The sequence below is a fragment of the Opisthocomus hoazin genome, chromosome 10, assembly GCF_030867145.1.
Source record: "Opisthocomus hoazin isolate bOpiHoa1 chromosome 10, bOpiHoa1.hap1, whole genome shotgun sequence".
NCBI lineage: Eukaryota > Metazoa > Chordata > Aves > Opisthocomiformes > Opisthocomidae > Opisthocomus > Opisthocomus hoazin.
In genome coordinates, this window is record NC_134423.1 from 22021962 (window position 1) to 22047680 (window position 25719).

At 39.8% G+C, this 25719-nt stretch overlaps 1 protein-coding gene across 1 annotated transcript in view; it reads right to left on the reverse strand.

The window, feature by feature from the left end:
• BNC1 (basonuclin zinc finger protein 1) overlaps nucleotides 1–25719 on the reverse strand; it is a 75833-nt gene that overhangs the window by 45412 nt on the left and 4702 nt on the right. The gene's annotated exons all lie outside the window — the stretch shown is intronic.

Here is a 25719-nt window from a genome sequence, read left to right on the forward strand (position 1 = left end):
GCCAGGCTGTGTTGCGTAACACAACTTAATGTACAGTCAGATCGAGCCTGCGATTTAACTGGGAAACAGCTGTGTGACTCAGATGTTTCAAGGGGAGGGCAGAATACTGTGTACAGAAAACTGTCCTCATTCCACCACGAACAAAAAGTGGCAAAAACACAGGCACCTCCACTATGCCAGCTATATTGCTGAGCAGTCCTCACTTGGCAAGATATAAAAAAGGAGATTAGCAAGTATAATAGCATTTTACTCTGCTCTTTAGAGTGAAAAATCATTTGTATGTTACCACTACTTATGGTCCAAAACCACAATACTGAAACTAAACAGGGAATCCAGATCTGAACCTTCATCCAAACCCCACCCTCTGGGTTCAGTTCTTTGTTAGATCCAAGACTGGAAGGTACCTATTTTCTGTCTTCTGGGAGGCTGGCATTTTGCAAGGCCTCATCAAATTCATACAGCTGAAAAATCTTGGGAGGAGAATCTCGGTTTTGATTGCCACAAAGCAGACTTGCCAACCTAACTGGCAACCCCCAAACAAAGCCTTAACCAGAAGCATGCGCTGCTGCCCAGTCTCTCCCAGGGTGGAGCTCTGCCAGCAGAAGAGGCCAGTAGCTGCCCAGCTATAGCTCCATTACATTATGAGGATGGCTCCAAATTTAATCTGGAGGAATACACAAAGATTTGGCTTTATGTAAAGGCTAAGTTGTGACTAAGTGTCTCATCTCGGTCCCCGCTGGAGCGGGGCCCAAAACCACCACACGCTTTGGCATGGTTTGTTGTACTTGGCAATCTTTGCTCAAGCTAGGTGGGTGCATTGGCAGGACTTGTGAGGAACCCCTCCTCTTTAATTGGTGGGAATGTACCTGTAAGGCTGAGCTGTGTTTGGTAAGGCTAAGTGTTCCCGCAAGGGAAAACGACTGGAGACAATGCAGTTGGTGTTTAGAGTAACAAGACAGAGGATGACTGAGGCACTCTTTCATGTTACCTGGAGGCCCCTGTTAAGCTCTCTTACTGCTTTCTGTTGTTTCACCATGAAACGGTGTCCCTTGTCTTTAGTTAAAGGGAAAGCTGATGAAATAGCGAGACAGCCCAAAAGAGGTTTTTTCCCCAGTAATTGAGAGAAACCTAGACCACATCTACCTCCAGTCACTATTTCATTCCATCTCAGAGGTTAAAGAAACAACACAAACACAAATTTTTGCCATGAATTGTCTAAAGCAAAGAAATGAAGAGCTACAGCTGCTGCTCTTTTTAATTTATTAAAATAATTTCTTACGGACAGTAAGATTACATGAAAATTAAACTTTGTTTTACTTACAGGCAGTCCAGTGTTACTTTTTTCATATGTGACAAGAGCTGGTCATGATTATACATTTCCTAAAGTTAAGTATATGTTTCACGTATTGACTTGAGAGTGATTAATTCTACAAGCACAGAATATAAGGTGTTTAACATTAGTAGGAGTGTTTTCTCCCAGCCCCATGCCTTTACATTAGATGACAGAAGGCTGTATATCACTTCCCACACAAACTCAAGGATGTTCAGAAGTATGTGACCTCTACTGTCTGACCTAATCGACACTTAGATTCTTCAAGACTGAAATTATTGCAAACAGATAGCTGAAATATCAGATCTTATATCCTATTCAGTAGAGGGCAGTGGTAGATAAAAGCCACGCGCACCTATTAACCTATTTAAAGTCCTGCCTCCAAACTGGTCGGCTGTCGTGAATCTAAGTGGCAGCAAACACACTGGACAGACAGAAACAAGAATGGTGGGTTTGGTGCGTCTCGTTGCTCTGCTCACTCCTGTCTCCCCTCCTACCCGCCCCCTTCCCCCCCTGCCTTTATTTTTTCTGCAATGGATGGTATCATCAAGGCTGAATGCCTTCTGCAAGGTGTTCCCCCTGAAAAGCCGGCAGGAAATAGAAATGCTCAGAACCTTGTGGGATCAAGTTCTTAATGGCTCTAAATGAGAGTAACATAAACACATGCACATGTGCATGCATGTGCACACACACACCCAGCATCTGTCAGACCTCTTTACCAGGCAAGGAGAACACAAACTGGAAAAAGTCTGTTGCCTAGTGGCAAGGGCACATAGAGGCATGGGGGTGGGGGTGTAAGTTTTAGTGCAGTCCCTGTACTTAGCAAATTAAATTAATCAATTCATCCTATACTGTTACGGTTACAATTAAATATAAGTGCCAAGAAATACAGTAAGAATGTTACATTTTGCTACATTAGCTCACAATTACACATGCAGTGTCACTCCACAAACACCCATTTCTCAATCTCTGCAACTGAATAGGAAGAAGATACATACATCGTTAGAGTATGTAGCATTGTACATTCAAATTTACATACATGAATATATATATGAACAACAGTACATATTCTAACGTTTCCTACTCTAAGATATCTTATCTTGGCAATCTTAAAGCATACAGGAGAAGAAAAACCCTACTGAGCAATGGAGAGATTACAAGTGGGAGAGTAAGACCAAAGAAATGGGGGCCAGGCCAGGAATACTGGAAATAAGAACTCTGAAACAACTCTTACTGTATTGTTTTCAGGGAAAAAAAAACTTGCAACCCCACTTCTTTTATTACATGTCAGGGATAATTCTGCCACAATGGAGTATATCTGTATGCCTTATTACAATTATCTTCAAAGAGAATTACTGTTGAATGCAAGAAGAATGGTGCATGTGTGTCTCCACATACTTACACAAGCTGCTAAATGGTGAATGGCAAGAAGTGCAGATGCATTAAAAAAAAAAAAAAATCTCCTTCACCTTAACTGCTGTGGGGGGTAAAAGGCAATGACTGCTACATGCACAGTTGGCCATAAATGTAAATTCCTGCAACATTGCTAAAGATCAGACCTGCCTGGCTGCAGTGTGGACAAGGCATGCAAGTGGCACGCTGGTCTGACTGATGAGTGTTGTCCTGTGAGGCTTTGCCTCAGCACGCCTACACCTGCGTCCCCTCCTCAGCTCTGTAGGCTTCAAGTTCAGTTTGGTCTACAGCCTTTTCAGAGACCAATCTGCAACCATCAGACTTTATAGCTGTTGAATGACACTTCCTATCAGCAGCTACTTAATGAAAGAGGCTTTCCAAGAGAAGGATCAAATGTCAGTCTGATTTTCCCTTCTCCTTCTCTCCTGGAAAACCATGCAGGTCCAAATGAGAAAGACTATTTAGCTGCTATCGCACAGGATTCCACTGCAGTGCTTTACACATGGCCCAGTTTCATCACTGGGCTATTGTCTCTTTGGCTGGAATGGATTCACTGGGGGAAAGTGCGACAGCCTTTCCTCCCACTCCACAGAACTGCTGAAGGCACTGCTAGTGTCTTGGGTCATGTGGAAAAGTCGCAGGTGAGTAGCTCTGCCAGCCCGCATCCAAATGATGGCTGCATCTAACCCTGCTCTTCAGAGCCCCATCCTACTGCCTTTACCAACAGTTTTCTTGAATCAGGAAATACGGCTGGGAAAGATCCTAAGTGTGTAATGACTTTTTTAAAAAAATGCAGATTATGCTTCACTATTTTAACAGTGAAGTACAGCTTTATTCTGCTCTCATTTCAAATATTCAAGGCTTTGAGCTAAATTTAGCTGAAAAATTTTATTTGCATTGAGGAACAAACCCTAAATGATGCTATTCTGCTTACATATGTGTTTGTACGTAAGCAGTAATGTCTTTCACCCTTTATCTCCAATAGACTTTAAATGAAAAAGGTCACAAAATGGACAAAGGCATGCTGGTACAACTTACTCAAGCATACGCTGAATTAAGGTACCTTACAACAACAATAAAGAGATAAAAAGACACAAAACCAACACCGAACAGGTAGAATTAAACATTTGGTTCTTAGTAAGCTATAGCTGTCCTCTTCACCAGAGCCCCAAAGAAGTTTCTTGTTAGCAACCTGGCAACATTTGAAGTATTATTTCCTGATTAAGTTGATAGCTGGTATTCATTGCAATCACTTGTGGATATCTTAGTATCCTGTGCAATTTTAACTCCTCCATAAAATACCTGGAAGGACGCCTTACAGGCTATCTAACACTGACTCAGCTACTTGGTGACCAGCTGCTATGCTGTGGTAGCAGTAAACTGCAAAGTCCTGTACTTACAGAACACTAAACACCAAACCTTGTAAGTACAGAAACAATACACTCAGCAACTATTTATTTGCTGCCTTGCCTCTCTGGGAGGCCTGCAACTTTCTCATAGACTGCCTAACAAAAGCCCTGCATGGATTTCCTCCTACACGCTACATGGGAACCTACTGTTTTCTCAGAAAGAGCTGTAACTTGTAATCTTTGCCCAGATCCGTACAGGCAGCCATCGGGCTGAGGCTTGGCAGTGGTCAGTATGCAAAATGCTCCCCCACACAAGTAATCTCTGAAGGAAAATTCATAGAGAATCCACCCCACGTAGAAAGCAGAGGCAAAACGCAGCTGTCTGCAGCTATCCAAATGTCTCAGGCTTGGTCATCTTGATCTTTTTAATGACCCTGTGTATCAGTAGAATACAGGCATCTGTTCAAAAGAACCTAGCAGCTCCTGACAGAGCAGAGCACACATCAAAGCAAAGTGGGTCAGATTCTGCCCTCACTAGATGCATTAATTCAGAATAACTGTAACTATATCAACAGAATTATCCATCATTAACACTACAGTAACCAAGAGCTAAATTTACACTGTTCTCTTTTCACTGTAACTTACAAAGATGTGCTACTATTTGTGCTTCAAAATATCTACATGCGTTATGGCCTAACTATTTTTCATATTCCTTTGGCAAAATCAAGGGTACATTCTACAGAAGGCAAGAGACTGACTATATTTCTATCAGAGCTGTTTGCCGCTGGCATTGCTGAAATGCCAGCAAATGTAACAGATCTGCAACACATCTCAGGGTGCAAAGAGTTAATCTGCTTTCTTGCAGATCATCTGTATCAGTCCAGATGCTTGGTTGGGAGGAAATATAACCCAAGTGCCTTGGACTAGTGTAGCAGACTAAAGAATAAACATATTTTTATGTACTGTGCCTATAAAATATTCTATTTGCCATGCAATACCAGTTATGTTTAGAACCTTCCTTCAAGGATTTTCTTTTCATACTGAGAAAAATAGATCCATACACTCCTTGTTAAGAAACACCCTGCCTAAATGTCTAACCTCCTCTGTGAAAACTGATCCCTTGCTGTTGGTTTGCATCTTTATTGTGCCTTCAAAGTTATATGTTAAAATAAAGCAAAGACAATGGAAATCACAGTAAAGTGCCACAAAGTCAATGTAAAGTTTATAATCCTTTGCAGTCCATTCTTCTATTATGCTGATGACAAGTTAATTTGGGTGACAAAATGGAAACAAAAAGCAAGGAAGTAATCCTGCTTTACAGAATATTATTCAAACAATAATAGCTTCCTTCAAATAACATTTATTTCATTCCATCATTACTACTAGTATTACTATCTTAAGCTATGGCAGATTGTGAAGGGTCAAAGATAATTTTTATCCATCAGCCTCCCTTTGTCTTTGGCAGGTTTAATCATGTCACTTGGAATGTAGCATGAGGGGCCTGATGAAATTGGAAAAGCATGTGAAGATAAAAATCACTCTCAGATGAATTCAGACACTTCCTGCCACTCTGCAGATGCCACAGTGCTGCAAGCCACCCTCCCAGGAGAGGTGATTCACCTGGAAGGAGGGCCAGGCTCTGCCAGATGTGTAGGAGGCTGCCTGAGACCCACATGCTAACACTGTCTCAATTGTATAAAGCATATGCTTTCAGTCAAGGGTGAAAAATGCAGGCACCGGCACATGCCAAAAGTCTTTCAAGCATGGCCCACCAGTCAGCCTGAAGCTTAATGCACTGATCCATCGAGTCAGCAGATGTGTGTCACCACAGTACAAGTTGAAGCTGGTTAAAGCTATAAAAGAATGAAGTGACCTAATCCAGACATTCAAACCTCACAAAAAAACCCATATTGTTGTCACTTTTGGGGGCTTAATGTGGGACTTTAAGCACAAACACTGAAATCCTTCTTGGAGTAAAAAGATATGTTGCTGTGAAAGCATAAATCCCAACCCTGAGCTGCACTTGTACTGATTTCAAGTTGATCTGATAAAAGCATAGCGTGGCTTTCCTTTTTAGTACTGCACATGCAAAAAAGAACATCTGCAGAATTTTATTGCTAGAGCCATAAATGCTCCTTATCCGCTTGGTTTGAGGCAGAAATCCAAAAATACCTGGACAGAAAGTTTATTTGCAGAGTACCACTACGTACTTGGTAGAGCCAGTGAGTTATACAACATATTCTTTCACTCCTGGCAGGGCGCTGTCGGTGTCAGCTAGGAGTCCGGCAGCAGAAGCTGGCTCCATTATGCCTGGGAACTCCTCCCTCCTTTCCATTTAATAATCATTTAGTGGGTACAGTATTTCCCAACACACTCATAGTCAAAGCACACTTTACAATGAAAATATTCACCTTGTTCACATGCAGAATGATTTGTTTAGAGAAACCAGATCCCCTTAGCACTCAAAGATCAACCCAGCGCTGGATGTGTGCAGACCCACCTCACTCTCAACGGCAGTTGGTTCAAATAGCTTGTTCAGAGGTAGGTGATAAGATGTAGATCTCACTGGGCAAACACAATTAGGCAGATACAAAGATTTTTCTTGAAGTCTTTTCTGTCTATCACCTGGAATCCAGTTCACAGAGCTTTCTTAAGTATTCCTGTCTGTAATAGCCAGGTCTCTGGAAGAATACCGATGTTTCACAATGACCTCATTGTGCTTTGACATAGCTTTCCCGAGCTGTGGCCTGTGGCAAACGCACACCTGTTCCGTTTATGCCCAAGAGGCCAAAAAAAAAAGTAACTTCAAATAATATTCAAGTTCAAACAACAAGCAGGGCTCTTCTGCCTAAAGAAAAGTCCATCCTGCAATCCATTTTGCAAAAAATGATACCTGGTCATTTAGAAGTTAACTCTTTTAGTAACCACCACAGATCAGAGTTAAGAAAACCCGTGCCAGCTTAAGGGGGGAAACACCCACTGTGCATCTGAGTTCCCCCCCCTCCCCATTTCTCCATTTATAAGCATTGAATATTACCATTGCTTAAGATCTGAGGCTTTCTGAAGCCTAAAATCAGGACTAAGCTGGTAACTGCGCTAGGAATCATACATATGTATTATGAAAAGAAGGTCACAAGACCAAAATCTATATAAGCTAAGTACAGGATGAGAGGCAACAGAGACACAAGACACAGATGGTACTGCCAGGAACAGAAGCACAAAGTAAAAAAGCGTGCACATACACACACGTCACATATATACACTCACGTATCTCCTGTGTTACTCCCAGCCAGACAATGAAGGATGTTTTAAGTTATGTTGATCAAAAAGATTTTGAATTAATTGGGTTGGGTTTTGGTTTTCTTTGTTTTCAGTTCTCCCTTGATTTTTCCATTGCCCTGCTCACCTGCAACTTGTAGTGGGCCAAAAAAGACTTCTGGCAACTGCCCCTGTAGCAAATGCCTTTTACACATCAGCTACACAGTACTTTGCATCATCCATAGTCTCCATTAGCAAATCTGCCTTTTCACCCCAATAGCACCCATTTGCCATTTCCACAGCTTCAGAGGCTTCTCCTCCTCCCTCAAAGCACGTTTGGGGGTGATTTCAGGCCAAATTCTTTTATTCTGGTGCTGGAGCACGAGTGAGAAGAAAAAACAGGAAAGAATAGTTAAGTGGTTTCAAAAGAACAGGAATAAGACAAAAGTACAGCCCCATAACTATGATTTTTTAAAATTCCTCCTCTCTTGCGTCTTTTGTGAAAGAATTGCTGAATGGTACTTTCCCTATCCAAAAAGCTGTTGTTCCTCAGAGGGGTAAAAGATGTGCTGTGGCTCCTACAGAAGAGTAACTGGAGGCTAGTAGAGGAATGGGAGTGAAAGCATCCTCAAGACATCCCCTGGGGTGCTTGAAGGCTTTGTATTTGACTGTCATGGCTGGATTCAGCAGGAGCCAAAATAAAAATATCAATACTTGTGCAAGATACCAAAAGTGTAAACAGAGATGGGAAGGAAAAGATAACAGTGAAATAATGGAACACAAAAAAATAGCAGGTATCAAGCTGAGTTTTCTTATAGTATGAGATAAAACATGACTTTGCACTACTTAAATGCCATTGGAACCTCACATTGTTGTGCTCACACAGCATTTGTTTTTACAGTTTTATATATGCTGCCTCAGTATTAGCTAGGGTAAAATTAATTTCTCCTTCATTCATAAGATATTCATCAATTTTCTGCACTATGTGCTGTAGAAGCATTCAGTGCTCATTTATTTTTTGGGACTAATACGGAGAGAATAAATTAAGAGCTCTTCAGGCTTCCCACTTTTTCCCCCAAGCGTGTGGACCCTAGAGAACAAAATAGCAGTACTGCTGTGACACTGCTATCAGCTCATGCTCCTGAAGAGTTTAAGGAAATAAGAAATTCTGCAGAACAACAAAAATGCATTAAGTGATTGTGGTATGTTTATGCCGCTTTGCAAAAACAAACTGTTATTAAAGAGTTAAGCCACTGTATGTGTGGGCGAACTGCTTTCTGTAATTGCTATCTATATACAGATCTTGAGAGAGATGTTGATCTTCTGAAATGAAGGGTGCAGACGCAAGTCTTTTTAAACCAATAAAAATACCAACATTTAAGTGGACCTTTTTTTGCCATAGATCCTTTGTATGCAAATCACTCAACTCAGATAGAAAATTAAAGACTTCTCCTTGGACAAAACATTGTCATTTGAACTTAGAAAAACACATAGCTGCCAGCAGAAATCTAATCCCTATTTGACAGAGTGCTCCATTTTCCCATCAGACAATCTCATCATATGATGTACATTTGGCATTTACACATATTACTATTAAAAAAATAATCATGGCCATCCTTCTGCTTCTTTGGAGTAAGCCATTCTGTGGCACTATGTATGTTATGTCCACCACCAAAATCCTCTGGCTTTGCACTGAGAAAAATCTCTCTCCATCTACCAGGAAAAAAAATTCTTCTAAAACTCAGCCCCTTTGCGTCCCAGTCAAAGCATGTTGATGTGTGTACACAAGTTCAGAATTATTTCAGATGGCTCTGAAATATCCCAAATAAATATTTTACTGTCCCAGTTGTGGATATCAAGCTGTATTTCTAACTTGCAGTGGAATAACTATGTAGAAAGAGGTCAAAGACTGAAAACTAGACCTGGCTGCTGCCAGTGTTGGAACCTCTCTTACTGCTCTGTTTCCAGAGCCTTTCCTGTGTAATACCTTATTCAATACAACTTCAGCGTAATAAATACATGCCTTATGTCTTATACTCAATGTGACCACACATTTTCCTTTCTTTGGGCTTGATATTGCAAAACTTTCTTCTGCGAGTAACCTTCTCTCATAAAAGATGTATCATGGAGGTCTGCACTCAGGTAGGAAAAATACTTCTGAGCATGGAATTAGAGCGTGATTGCCAAGCAAACAGCTGGTGGGCTTACCTAGCCTGCAAGATATCTCCTGGCCCATGGACTCTACATGAATGTTGGCTCATGTCAAACTGCATAGCAGTGCATGGGGCAGAGTGCTGACTCGCAGCATTAGGTTTCACAAGGCTCTGCAGACCTGTCTGGAGGTACCAGTTCAAGCCTGGAAGCAGTAAAGTCACATTTGCATTGAACCTTCCTCGTAGGGGTTTAAGATAGGAAGAAACACTATGCAAAGGTAGCTATGCCTCTTCCTAAAGCAAATCAGACCCAAACTGGTTCAGACAGTGCCAGGTATTAAGGAGCAGTACATTGGTGTTCAAATTTAGATTTTATCTGTATACAACTGTGCAGAATTTAGTAACTTTGCTGTAAGTGGTCCTTCTACATGCCAGAATATAAAGCAGATTTGGCATCTCTGGATTACAGAATGGTGCCTGCAGTTTGTATATCCAGGGTCTGCTTTGAAGCTTCAGCTTTTTTTCCTTGCAGTGGTTTGACAATGACCATGATTCAGCGTATTCAGCATGCTTAGATCCAGATGGCTTTTCCTTTATCATTTGGAACTGAAGAAAAACAACAAGGACTTTTTCTAGCTCTTTATATCATATTAACGGAGCAGTTGGATTTTACAGCCTGCTCCTTCCTTGTACCCCAAGAGGAGTGTTACAATCATATATAAATGTCTCATTTTTTCATCCCACCAGAACTATGAAAGTAGACACAAGATGGAGCAACACTTGTGCTCTCCAGCACTGCCAGACAGTATTCAAACAACACTCAGCAGAACTACCCTGAGGTGTACTTGCTCCATACTGTTCACAGCACCAGACAGACCTCAAAAATAACTGTGATCCATTATTTCATTGGGTTTGAATATGAGGTAAGTGGGAGTTGTCAGGATCAGCCTTCCTACATTTGTGGAGGGAAATATTTCCTTTTTTTTAATATCTCTTATCTATCCTACCTGTAGACATAACATTTTTTACAGGTTTGAATGATTAATTAGAGTATTTCTCTTAAAACCTGCATTAATTCACTGACTTGACTCTACTAATTTTCCAAACACTTGTTACTCTTTTTGTGTATGAATCTTTATTCCTACACAATGATCAAACTGTGCTGTTTGTAGCTTTCTGACAATAATTCACATCAAAAAGGGCACCCTCTCCCCAAGTGTGATTAACAACTTGATTTGTGTATAACTAGTCTAGTACAGACTACTGGTTTCTTTCACTTGAACAGCCAAAATTGCAAAGAAGATGAACATGCTGCATATTTTAGAAAGGGCCATTTATGGCATAGCACATATATTACATTCATTCCTATGAATGAAGTTGTGACCTCCCTGGGTTATTTTAGTGGAATCTTCTACACTTATGACTGCTACGGCTGCAGTTTGGCCTAATACATATTCTAGTGTTTCTAGTAAATTATTCGCATCTTTATACACATACTGCTCCTACAGAATGTCACAAAATCAGATTATGGGCAACAAAAAACTGTGCTGCTACCTTACGGTTACTCATGGGAGCAGGGTAGTTACTTAGAAATGCTCTTGTAACTAGAAAGAATCTGTGGGAGGTGACAATCCAGGGAGCAGTTAATGGTGTTGAGGTTTTTACAGTGGTCTTAGGGAGTGGTGTTTCAGTTTAAGACTTGCATTTCACTTAAGCCTTTGCAATGTCCTTCATGATCCAACTGCAAACTGAGTCCTCATGGCTATGTGGGTCCCACGGCCTGGCAAGCTATCCCAGCTTGAATAGAAAGGTCATTTTTTCCCTGTATACTATGATGAGGTACAAATTTTGAAGTCAAAATATTATTAGAGAGATGCCAAAATTGACTTCATTCCCTGCTGAACGCCGACCCTCCAGGTACATCCAGCAACTGCTATAACTAAATGCAACTGGCCATAGTTGGCAGGCCCCGATACTACATTTGTTCAAACAGATATTCCACATAGACTGATGCCAGAACACACGCATGTTCCAACAGTGAAGGCTGTGAAACATCAGGTTGTGACAGCTGGCTTTAGAATAAAAACTGTCCAATGAAATATATGAAAACATAAACAAGAGGACTCTTGTTAGCCCATGGGATTCAGTAATTTTCTCAAGGCTAGTTTTAACTTTGCTACGTTTCTCAAGTTTATACCTTTAATGCATACATAGTTCCACCTACTTATAAAGTGAACAACCGAGTACAAATTGAAGAGTACCTTCTGTGCAGAGAAATAAAAGATAACATCTCTCAGCTTCCTTATTACTTTAATGACTGTAACTCGCACAAAGCAAGTAAAGAGGTCATGAAAATGCTGTGACAGTGCTCCACATTCACGTCGCAAATCCACAGTCAGGAACTTCAAGGTCACAATGTTTGCTATTTCTGCTTTTCTCACAGATATCCCCTTGCAGAAATCAGATAGAGTACAAGACATACAGTCATCTAAAATTTCAGAGCTACAAGACAGTAAAGAATGTTATGAAGAGCTGCAATTTCTAGCAACTGTTCATCTGCAAACAACCTAGAGTGTCACCGCTCATCTGGAAAGATCCACAAGTCCAGTCACTTTCACTCTAGAAATCTCTTCTATTTACTAATCAGAAAAAGGCAGGTAGCTTGACAGCTCCTGCCAGTGAGCAGACTGTGACTGCAGTTAGGAAACCCATAACACTCCTACTGGTCTCTTCAGGGAAAAGAGCTGAGAGTCAGGTCACCAGTTCTCCAAAGATCACAGAATCACAGAACGGAAGGGGTTGGAAGGGACCTCTGTGGGTCATTTAGTCCAACCCCCCTGCCACAGCAGGGTCACCTACAGCAGGCTGCGCAGGACCTTGTCCAGGCTGGTCTTGAATATCTCCAGAGAAGGAGACTCCACAACCTCCCTGGGCAACCTGTTCCAGGGCTCCACCACCCTCAGAGGGAAGAAGTTCTTCCTCATGTTCAGACGGAACTTCTTCTGCTTCAGTTTGTGCCCATTGCCCCTTGTCCTGTCGCTGGGCACCACTGAAAAGAGTCTGGCCCCATCTTCCTGACACCCACCCTTGAGATACTTGTAAGCATTTATAAGGTCCCCTCGCAGCCTTCTCTTCTTCAGGCTGAACAAGCCCAGCTCCCTCAGCCTTTCCTCATAGGAGAGATGCTCCAATCCCCTAATCATCTTTGTAGACCTCCACTGGACTCTCTCCAGTAGCTCCTCATCTTTCTTGAAGTGAGGAGCCCAGAACTAGACACAGTACTCCAGATGGGGCCTCACTAGGGCAAAGTAGAGGGGAAGGAGAACCTCACTTGACCTGCTGGCCACACTCTTCTTAATGCACCCCAGATCTCTCATTTCAGCCTGTGACATGAATCCGGGATTTCCAGGGAATACCTACACACCATTTCTTCATTTTGCAGTACCTTCCCTGTCATTTAATAATTCAGTATCACTTGGAAAATAAGGCTCTTATTTCTATTAGATGCAAAAATTACTTTTACACTTTCCTCTTTAAGTTAATCTTTGCTGTGCACCTTGTATACCACCTAGTGCTACAAAAATCCCCAGACAAGCTTTTCCCTAAGGCTGTAAAAGACAAAAGGAAAAAACCCACCATATAGCCTTACCTCTTAGAGTGAATAATTATTGCAAAAGGACACTCTAAGGCTTATGAAGAACAGTAGTTTCAAAGGCTAAAATTATATAAATTACAGTCTTTTCATTATTATTTTTGTCTAAAGGTGGAGCTGCTCTAGAAAGGAGAGTGATCATTAAAAGGTAGAATTGAGAGACAACTCTACATAATTATTTTTTCTCTTATAAGTCCCTTTAGTACTCATTTTTCAAGTCATGAAACGTCTATTTGATCATTTTTTTTCATGTGACGTGAGAGTGCTTTTTCTTGCCTTACAGCATCATCCTACATGAACCACCCAGCACTATTTGATTCTTCACCTTAAACAAAAAACATATGGATCTCAAACTTCAACCCACAGACAACCTCATGGCACAGTATCCTGCTAAACATGATCCAGAGAAATAGATAAAAGTAATTACGTCCCATCTGTCCCCTTCCAGTTATCCCTATTTCCCTACTGTCATCTCCTCCATTTACATTCTGAAAACATAAATATCTACTTTTGAGAGTTATTACACAATTTTTGGGTAAATAAAAGGGAATCTAAAATCTTCACCAGGAATCTAAAAGGAAAACCTATAGCTTGTGAGTTTTAGCAAGGGTAAGTCACATGAACTGTCAGTTTGAAGCATATACATGGTTTATATTTTTGGAAGGAAACAAAACCAACATGTCCTAGCTAACAATTTATTGAATGAGTTGATCCAAAATCAGAATATTTCTATTAAATGTTAAAATTTCTTCTAATAAATATTTTAGTAGCTTGCAAGCTCTATTTTGTACACACAATCAGACAATATTATACCTGTGTCCTGCAAATACAACGATAGTCTACTGGAAATGTTATAGGCTATGTCTAGAAAACAAAAGAATGCCTCCCCAGAGAAAAATGCAATCGCAACTGTGAATGTATCAAGGGTACGAACAGGGCAAATAGTCAGGTTTTGCTTATCCACTTAACAGGCTTGGGGGCAAATGTTACCCATTTGGCCCGAGCCTACAACAGCCACTACTCTCACTGGCAAAGCAAACTCCTCTGGAGCTGTTCTGCTAGGGACTGAGGCAGGCTGAGGCGAGGCTGCTGCTTCCTTTTGGGTCCTAAAGGCACAAGGAAAGGCAGGCAGCAGGGGACGGATGCAGTATTCCGCCCTCTAAGTCACCCAGGGCCACAGAAAGCTCTGTGTGAGGCTCCCAGGTGGCAAGAGAAACGTCTACAGAGTGCCTCTTTACATCTGCAAAAGATATTGTCCATGTCCAAAAAGCCTTCTCTGCGATAAAGCGTAGGACACAACTCCTGCTTCCTGATCTACATGAATATACAGCTTTGAGGGCAGTGGAGATACCTTGGCTTCAAAACTGAATGGTTTGACAGAACACCTTTACTGGCAGTAGTAAGATAGACTTTATATATGTTTTATGCTGCTACTCTACAGTGTATTCACTGAACAGTACACCTATAAAACCTAGTTCAAGAATTAGTTTTCTAACTTTGAAGCAGTACCAGTTACACTGTAAAGGGGCACACTGAAGTAAATATTAGAGGTCTGTTGCTACAGATTGTATTCTTCCTTTTATACTATATTTGTTAATATATACTATAATAACCAATATAATTATATTTATACAAATATTTTAAATGAAATTGGACATCAATACTGTCCTTAGATTTTATGCTTTGAACTGCACAAACATGGCATGGCTTTGTCATTGTGACAGTAGAGCAAGTCTGGTATTTCATATCACACAGAGTATGCAGTCCAGATGTGTTAGCTGTCACTCTGTGAGTAAACATTTCTAATGGACAGTGTGTTAACAACAGATTATTACTCATGATGTTTCATTATGGTTACAAAAAGTTAGGATGAGTGTCAGAGATAACACCAGTGAGAACTGTTGGTGGAAGTGATGCAGAGCGGTATGTTTACAACAATTTCTGTCATGTGCCTCCCCCACATACTCTTCAAGGGAGAATCAAATATGATTTGAAAAACTCCCCATAAGGACTACGGTGGAAGCACAGAGCTATTTGATCTGAGGGGCAAGACTTGCACTAAAGCAATAGGTATCAAGGAATGTTGAGCAATGTAATATTAAATTAACAACTGTCCAGTTAACCTATTAAATACCTGTGGGTTTGCCTCAGGTGCTAAGCACATTAATTTTTACTGTCATTTATGTGCCCTTTTAAGGGGATACTTCTGAGGTATCTTAGATTAACAGACATCAAATGACAAAATGTATCTCGGTCCATACAACAAAGGCAGGACAAGCAATAGCATCTGCAGTTCAAGTTTCTCTCTGCACAGGCTGACCTCAGCCTGGGACAGAAGAGACCCTTCCAAGACAGGGCCACCATTTGTCTTCTATAAACACTCACCCTTCATTTCCCCTTCTGTCATGGGGAGAAGGGGTATCCAACTGCTAACAAGGTATTGTGTCTTTGTGTCCTTGGCACATCTCTAGGAAACAGGAAGGAGGGACAAGACACAGCATGCAGACGAGCAAATTACAGTAATTATGCAGTGGGCACCTTCTGTCATGCACGTACAGCCCAAACGAAAAAGCTCTGCTAGACCTGTGCTGGTTTCATGTAGGGTCAAGCGTGGGTGTGTCCACACCTTGCTCCTTGAACTGGAAGCAGCGACAGCAGAAGTTTCGCTGACAGTGGCAAAGAAGGTAGTATATAGCACATGACAGAAGGTCTGAGGCAAACGTTCATAGTCCTGGCAAGGTGTGAAAGATTGCCTGCTTCTTCTAGCCAGGTTAGATTATCAGCTAATTGAGAACTGTTGGTATAGATCCCTAAACTGCCATGACTCCTGGCTGTTGAGCTGAATGCAAGTAATTTCCAAGTATTTTCCCCCCTTGCTGGAATATGACTGTTGTGATACTCTTCTCCACTTGTCACTCCTGACAACTGAAAATAACACGAGTATCTAATATGCAGTTATGTTCCTGACAAAGACCCGGAGTCCCAAGGCTAGATGTGTTACACCACAGAGAGTTATGGGTGATTATATAAGGAGTTACATGTTCATAAGCTAACAAGTATCACGAGACATGCATGAGAAGAGAAGATTACACTGGTTTATTTTTCTTTCCCATATCTGTCACTATACAATGTAAATTCTGACCAGCAGGTTACAGTGTCCTTGGGACCACCCAGCAGCTCAGGCCATTTAGGTCTGATGTAAGATCATGATCCAAATTCTTAAAAAGTAGTTTTATTTTTCTTGAATTCAACAACTCACAGAAAAGATAAGGTTTTGCGTGAAGCGTGGTTAAGGAAGCTGCCCCATTTTCTTTACTAAAGAGATGTTTCCTAGTACAAAGTGAGACTTGGACATTTCAGCCGCTTTCAGTATTACTATATACAAAAAAACCCTAATCAAATGTACCCAGCTATTCCACCTGAGAAAACACAAACTCCCTGCATGTTACAAACTCACACTTGCAAAATTTATTATGCCACTCTATCACCTCTGGCTCACCTGTACAATATCACTGCCTCCAGTTGAATCACACTGATTTATGACAACTGGAGCGATAGCTAGTCCATCCTCAATGCCACAATTTATAGTTTTCACATTTTTATGAAAATACAACAAATTTAGAAAACTGCAGGAAGCATAAAGTCCACTGCCTAGCATACTAGGGAATAATTTTATTCTTAAAGATTGCAGCAATGTATGCTTCTGGTTATGGAGGTGTGCCAGTAGTACTACAATTAGGGCTGTGCTGTCACTTCAATTATAAACCCAACTTTTTGAGGGTTTACTAAAACTCCAGATTAAAAAGAAAAGCTTGCTGCAGGCTGAAATGTTTTGTTCAAGATCTCAGCCAGGGGATAAGTTGTTTCCAACATTCTGAAAAAAAAATTAATCAGGTGCTTCAAATGTTAGCATTTAAATGTGCTTGAAGAGACAAAACACTAAAAAAAGAACATTTAGTTATGAATTCTCAGTGCAAAGCAAGTTGTGTCCTGGTTCCTATCAGAAATACTATGCAGACGCATGACTGCAGATTATGCAAGGAGAGAGAAGAAATAGGGAAAATGAAATCTCAACTATTTGGGGGTTTGGGGGGGGGGGTGTGTTTTTTAAATTTTGTTTTGGTTTTTTTTAAACAAGCACCAAGAAATCTTGTAACTGGGATTGGCTTGATCAAGAGGAATAAACCACCTTTTTTAAAAGTAAAAAGTAGGGCAAAGACCACACAGACAATGGAGGCTTCCCTCACTTGAGTGAGGGATGAGCCAGAGGCGTGACAGTTTTCAAACGTGCACGCTCTAAATCCATGGTATTGGCAGCTAGTGTCGACATGCCTCAGACGAAGTTTAAACCAAAAATAATGTCATGGAAGATGCACAAAGCTCAGTGTGGGCTGAAAAATTCAAGTGAGCAGGCAGTTTTATACTGAGATGATTATCTTGCCATGAGCTCTTTGCTGAAAACACTGTATCTGAATAAGACAGTTCTTTAAAACCATCCCAGCTAAACTTGCATTCACACTCCTGGCCGCAGCGTGGGCATACTGTCCAAGGCTGAAGACCATTAAACAGAGAAACAGTACTGCACACTGCATAGTACTGATTTCTTCATACTGTCTTTGCTCTCTTCTACAAACACTTCTTACAGAGAAGGGATATCTTTTGCCCTGAAAATTTATTCCTTGATCTCTTGTGCTGGCAGGCTGGTGACACTGACACCTCTTTGCTATTGAAACAACTGTAAAACTTATCCATGCAATACAAGCAGACCCTTGTTTCTGCATCTTTTGCAGCTTAGAAAGTTCCAGGTCCCACACATTCATTTTTGCCAAATTGGCAGTTGCTAGGACGCAAAAGAAAAATGCTGGCAATAGTTCTGTGGGACTGGGGAACATACAGGCAGTTTTCCTGCAGCACAGGAAACAGACAGGAATTTTCAAATGACTTTTCAGGCCAGAGACATCCAGAGATGTCTATTAATTAGGAAACCAAAGTAACTGCAAGGGGATGGTGGGAATGGGCTAAACAATAATGATGCAGTTTTTGTAATGAATTTAAATTGCACACCTTGATTTACTTACCTATTCTATTTGAAGTTTCTACAGAGGCAGAGAAGTTAAACACTGATAGCCTGAACATCTATCACTGCACAGAAGCAGCAAGTTTTTAAGGCAAGTAGTCAGCCTGAGCTGAAATACAAAGAGATAAATAGCAACTGACAATTTCATTTAAAGACTCCCTTAATACATGAGAAACAGTTCAAGAACTGTTCAGAAAATAACCAAACACTGCATTGCTACCACACTTTAGCAGCAGTTTATCCTCTTACACAGAGGAGAAAGGCGCCAAGCAGAATGACTGTCAGAAACCTGTGAGGTTAAAGGTATACCAATAAATGGAAAGGTCAAAAGCCTATTTTTTACAGAACACCAAGCCTAGCTATTTATTGCTTTGTACTTTTGGGACAGGGCGGGTGTAGGAAAAAAAAAAACACCCCCCCCCCCCCCCAACCTGATATCAAGACAGAAGATCAAGCAACTGTATCCAGACTGCTGTTTTTCTGAAATACTCTTGTACAATAATGAAAAATCACATGGGTAACTGCACTTGGTAGCAAACGCAGTGCAACTGGATTCTGCCCACTGAAGCTAATAGCAATATATCATGCCATTTGAAATATAATATTTAAACATGTAAAAATTGATTCTAAGTTCCTATCATATATGCTGTACATAGTGTACTTTTATCTTTGATCACACCATACAGTAATTGATTATACCCAGCCCTCTACCAGCAGAAGCCTTCTTCATTCCATCTGCCTGACTCTTGCAAGAAGGTCCATCAGGATTCTCAAAGGCAACCATAAGCTTCACACTCTGTAACAGCACAGAGTTTGCTTAGGGTGTTTAAGGATCTGCAGGATTTTTGCCCCTCTCCACTTCCTCCACGGTGCTCATTTATAGTAAAATACGGAAAATGCTGTTGGCAAGAAGACACAGGAATGATATCCTTCTCTTGCTACTTTGATGATTCCCCTTAGGGGACACGGAACAAAGAAGATCAACACTGGCGGTAGCGGGAAAGATCCAAAAGTTTCTTTTAGGGCAAAGGACACAGGTTGCGAAACAGCTCTCTCCTTCTGGATCTATTCAATACAATTCGACTGTAAACTACATGTACCTGACTGCACCTTCTTTTATGTTGCTACAGTGCCCGATGCCTCATGCAACAGGGCACCGCATGACCTCTACTTCTGACAGACAACACAGAAGAAAATAAAAAGCAGTCCCCCCCACCAATGGAGAGTTACTACAAAAGGCAATTGGGGGAATTTTCTTCTTTCAAGAAATAGCAATATTGTCTCAAATTCAGGGATGTTTGTAGGAATTGCTGTCTCTAGTGAAACTTAACCATTTTTACACTACAAAAATTGAACACCTTCCTTAATCCAGGCTTAAATTGATGAAATATAGACAAGTAATACAGGTAATTTTGCAAAAACAGTAAATATCTGAAGCACACATTGTTTTCTTGTTAATTCTTGACCAGAAGACATTCACTGTGTAACATGTAACACACAGCAAGCTAACTGGGGGAGCAGAGTGATTCATGGGACCTCCGATCTTGCAGAGCTCTGTATTTGCAACTTTTCAGCAAAACTAAAGCCTGGAAGTTCAGAAAGGCTGCCTGCTGGACTTTCAGGTCTGTGACCCATATGCAGAAATACCGAAAGTATACTACTTTCTCACAAGTTTTGAGAAAAAGGAAAGCTAACTAAAAGGTTGATCAATACAACAGTGTTGAGTCAGAAAAACCACTTAATTTACAGTGGTATAAACACAGAATGAATAATTCAACTTGCAAACTCATCCCCTCATGTCTGTCTGTATGTGTGCACATATACACAAGCACGCTTACACACATGAAAAACGAGTCCAAGACACGGGGCCACTTGAAAAACAAAAGAATATTCATGTTTTGGCAAAATGCTATTTTGCTTTTACTGGCACGTAAGACCAGGCTGCACCAGGCATATTTTAGCAATAATGATCAAAGCACAGGCTTTCCCTGAAGATTAATGACTGGCTAAGAGGATAGTTTGAGGTCTGTTTACCCCAGCTGGTCCTTAATTCCCAGGAAAAGCATCTGCAAAGCTTATTATTGCTATAAACTTAAGATGGAAGGAGGGGTTACTCAGTTTCAAATGACATGTACAATGACTTTTTACAGACTTAATATCTTGTATATTAGCCAGACTGTTTAAACCATCTCTTAAAGAACTATTCATCTTGAAAGTAAATAACTTCATACTTCCACAGCAGCGCACTTCATGCAAGCATTGCAAACTCCTCTACAACCAATTCATTAACACCCCCCCCCCACACCTGCCTCTACAGCAAGTGAGGAAAGAGATATACAAGGATCATTTCGCTCTTCATTGAAATACAGCTACATCTGGGTGGAGAATGAAAGCTATTTAACAGCAGAGAGAAATCCTACATAACATATAGGTCAGAAAGCAAATAATATCGTATTTACTTTAAACTGAAGAGGATTTAGCTACATGTTAAACAACTGCTTGACCTAACACCAGTTAATGTGTAACACTCTTGGAAAACGTGCATGTGGTTTTTCAGACAGATTGTGAATCTCTTATCCACACTGCCGAACAGCTACTCAAAGGAATAATTTCACTGATTTAATGGAGGAACCGTTCCAGTTTGAGTAAGTAGTTTCCAACCTGAATCTTATTTATCACAGTGGTCAAGAATGTCATGGCTCACCAGAAGTTCCCAAAAGCCTGCACTTATGAGAGAAATGTTATTCCTTAAAATACACGGACTCCTCAATTATGATGAACTTGCATCTTCAAATTCAAAAAGAAACAGCAAAGATAATATGCTAAGCTTAAATTCACATCAAATTCTGGATTATTAATACTAACTAGCCTAAGGAGGGCTATGGATTTTAAGTTATTGTAATGTGGCAACCAACTGACAGGTTAGATTCAAATCTTGAAGGCGTTTCATTTAATTGTATATACGTTAGCAATCATGTTTAGACTTGAAGTAGGCTATATACTATACTTTCCTGTATATTTTCCCACAGACGTAATCTAAACAACAACAAAACAAGTTGTTTTTAGCATCATTATGGAAAAAAAACCCAAACGCCTGGATGTTCCAAATTAAGCACGCGATTCAAACAGTCTCTTTCTAAAGGATGAATAAACCAAACAGGATTTATAGAGACCTCAACAATCGAAAACCTATTCAGGGCTAGCAAAAATATTCATGGCCTTGAATGGGATGTGCATAAGACAAACTCATGTTCTAAAAAAAAAAAATTACCTTTTCTTGCACAAATAAAGCTGCTTTGTTACACAGAGTAAGATTCAGAAAAGAGTGAAATGGTTTTGCCACTGAAAAACTCTTTTCTGTTTGCATACAACTGAATTTTCCATATCTGACACTGTTTTAAGAAGTCAGGTATAATAATTAATACATCCTCAGTTTAGGTCCCTAGATTCTTCATTATCAGCTTGCAAAGTAGAGAGTAGACTAAGTGAACAAAAACAACACAGTGGAAGATGGTGTATAAATGTATTTCTAATTATTTATTCTCATTAACTGAAACAGAGCTCTTAAAATATGCATTAAACTTCCCCATGTGCTGCACTCACTTTGGAAAGATGTGATTCTGGAAAGGTCCAAAGCTTTTTGGAAAACCAACTTCTAACACGTTTGAATTAATGTGAGTGCCTAAATCCCTTCCTATAATTAAAAGGGCCTTTCAAACCATGAGCCCATGGGCCTTCTGCAGCTAATAGGAATGATCCTTCTCTCTACGACAACTTCTAGCTTGTTCCAACATATCTCCTAAATGAAGGCATCCATAAACGGAGAAGCTGATCTCACTTTTGCAGGTAGGTGTGATGCAAACCAGCAGAGTAGCCTGCTTGTTAGACACCCATACCTATACTTACTGGGAAAACACTCTTTGGACATTAAAAAGGGCCACTGCCTGATCATGACAAGACATGAGTAACATAATTCGTAAGCATAGTAACGCATGGTATTCTAGTCACACACAAAGGAAGCAGAAGAACTCTGCTGGCACATGCTTTCTTAAACCCTTTACTTTCATGCACGCAGCGAGGTGGCACGACACCAAAAGTAAAGCTTTTGTTTATGAAAAATACTGATTTTTATGTTTTTAAACACACCACATTTATGAAAGATGCTGGGTAGGCTGACATTTATTTTTATCTTACACTTCATCACTTTCTTCATTTCCCGTTTTATGCATATATAATGAATCTGTGTAGCCGCTTTTTTTTTTTTTTAATTTGGCCTTGTACAGCTGAGCCATTTTTTCTGGCTTCAGGCTCCCTCCAGATGTCCTGACTATTCCAAATCTACATAATTTTGAAAGAGAATACCTATGATACTGTGATTCTCTTTTTTTTGGTTTTGGAGTTCAGGTTTTTTGGTGGGTGATTTTTGTTTATTTTTCATTTTTACTACTGGTATGTTGTTTTCATCAAGTCTTATTGGCTCCATATTCCACTATTCCAGACTACTTCAGACAGTTACAGCGTGTGAGCTCAGATGGTACTATATGAGAACACAAGAAGACAAAGGTAAGATTATACAGAGATCTCAACAAATATAACTGAAATCAAATGACCTGTAATCCAAACAAGATTCAGACAGCAAAGATAATCAGAAAGATAATCTACTGAGTAATACATATTTGATACCTAAGTCTTCATTGCTCTTCAGCTTCTATTGCATTCAGATATATCACCTAGACCTGTGCAAAGTTAATATAAAGTCATGCCAAGACAGACTTCAGTGTACAAAGAAAGGTACCAGAAAAGCAGCTACTTCACTGCTTTGAAGCAGGTTAATGTGGAACACAATTCTAGCTGCACAACATCTTAGGGAACACAATAAGATCAGTAATGTTTCAAAACACAATCCTACCCTAAATCTCAGAAATGAGTGCAAATTTCTAAACACATCTGATAAAGCATCTCTAAAAACAATAGTTTCACACATGTTACTAAGTGCATAAACTGATGTGTAGCATTTTTATCATACATCCGGGTGTGCTAAGAGGAAAAGAACTACCTGGCTGTCAGTGTGAGTTACTGTGTCTGTCAAAAAAAATTCCAGTTTAAAATACCTCAATAACAGCCCAACACTATTTTTTTTCCTCTAAAATAATTGCAAATTCAACAAATCAAATCACAAAAAACCACAGGAAAAATAATTTAAATATTGGTTTAACAATATTGTTTTATATATTAAACACCATATTTTAAAAATTATTTTGGGTTTTTTTCCTCAGTAAGGATTTAGCACTGCTCTTGCTCCACAGCCAATATGAGTTTTACTATAACGATAAGGAAGGCAGGATTGGTTCTTCAGGTCCTGTTACAGGATTTATCCTAAGACAAATCCCTGACTTCAGCACAAATACCCCTTATTCCTAGGAATGTAATTGATACCTGAATCCACTGAAATGCGTTTCCCAATTCAGAACTTATTCATTATGAATAATGCTCCAATTTCTTTGTCAACTGGAGAAGGTAAAACCTATTCAAGCACAGATGTCACACTGAGCTCTGAACTCCTATGATATTTTCAAAGTAAGCACTATTTTAGAAAACTGGAATGCAAAGAGCAGTTTAATTCACTTTGAAAATACACTTCTATTGAAAAGAATGGAATTATCTTCCAAATAATATATATATTTCCAAAAGAATAGAACTTCACCCATAAGACTTTATATACATCACATTATACCGGAAAAATTTTTAGATACTAGATACATTGTCGATACATTAGCACTAACAACTTCTATGACATCTGTATTCTACCATCATGAAAGCACAATCACATTTATCATTATGCTTTAAGAAAATGAAGCACGAAAAGCAATTTTATGCTATAAATGGGGCCTCTGATTTTGTATTAAATGTCTGCAAGTTGGGGTTATGCCTTAACTTATTTCCTGAGAGAAAATTAAGAGTACTGGGAAAACCTACAATGTTCATTGAGTTTCTCCCAAAAAGAATAATAAATATTGCTTCAAGAGACAAAATAATTTAATCCATCCTGCTTGTTTCACTTAGTTAACATTTATTATATGGGAATATTCTGACAAAAACATACGTTATTCATTTTGCTCCAACTACTGTAATTGCTGAGTATTTAAGTGTGTCAAGACAGAAGAAAGAATAAAGTCTGTTTCATTACAAAAAAAATGCTTTTAAACCTATGCTAAAACTTCACCGCCTATGAATGTCAGATTCAAAAAGGTGCTAAACCATGAATATAATATGCTTACATCTGAACTCTGTTACAGTATCAGTTAATTATCCAAACTGCCTTTAGTGAAGGCAGCTAATGACTTACTTTCTTCACCTACTGTACCCGTTATATTTATTTGCAAATGAAGGACAGAAAGTACATTTATTTAAATGTTATTTACAAGCACCTTCAATGTGCCTCCCATGCAATATATCATCAGCGCAGTCTTTGATTTAATTGTTGCCGTCATTCACTTCTATGCACTAACACATGTAGGAGTTCCAAACGCCAAAATACTCGTGCCTTTTTTTTTTTTGTGCTACATACCAGATTTTGTAACCTGTGTCAAGCTACCTCCGACGCTTACAACTTGTGAACAGAGGCCAACAACGAGCCTCCCCAGACACTAAATCATAATCTTCATGTTTTTCGTATTTCACATTCTAGCCACAGTTTCAACATCCATACCCCGTGACATTAGGGAAGGATAAATCAACGAGGATGACAGCTCCCTTGTAGAGACTGGTACGGCCCTGGGATCTGCCACACCCAACACCCACAGCTTCTGCCAGATGTCTTGAAGAGTTTTGCAGTATTAACCCCTTCAGGAGTAACCAAGTGGTTTGTGCTGGAGCTTTATTAAGTAATTGCTCTTTCTTTTTTTGTAGAAAGAGAGAAAAAAAAAAACCCCACCCTTGATCCAGCTTAATAAAACTTTGACTAACTAGAAGACAGTGGGCTATCAGCGATAATTAGCAAATCAGTCCTTGTATTTTCTTAAAGACAGGAATTAGAAGTCGGAGTTATACAACATTCTTTCTTTCATACCATACTGTGGTCCCACATGTATATCTAAAACGACACTAAACATTTCAAAACAGTTTTATGTTCACTTTTTCAGACCTAGGACACTGCTTTACCTTCTTGGAATCAGAATGCCTATTAACCGCCCTTCAGCCAAACAGACTATTGAGGCCTTAAATCAACAGGATTTCTAACCCAAAATCCGTACGGTAAACTCTACAACTGTTTCTCTGGGTCTGATGTGGCCCCAGGGACATAAATTTGCATGCAACTTCTAAATTTGTGAATAGTCCCTGGGCTTAAACTTCCACATGTGCTTAAGCACTTTGTTCAGTCAGGGTCTAAGACAGCTACTTTAAAATGAAAACAGAAGCAATGTAAAGAATAACATTGTTAAAACAATTTTCCTCCATAAATATTGTGCCTAAGGAAAAAATGTAAC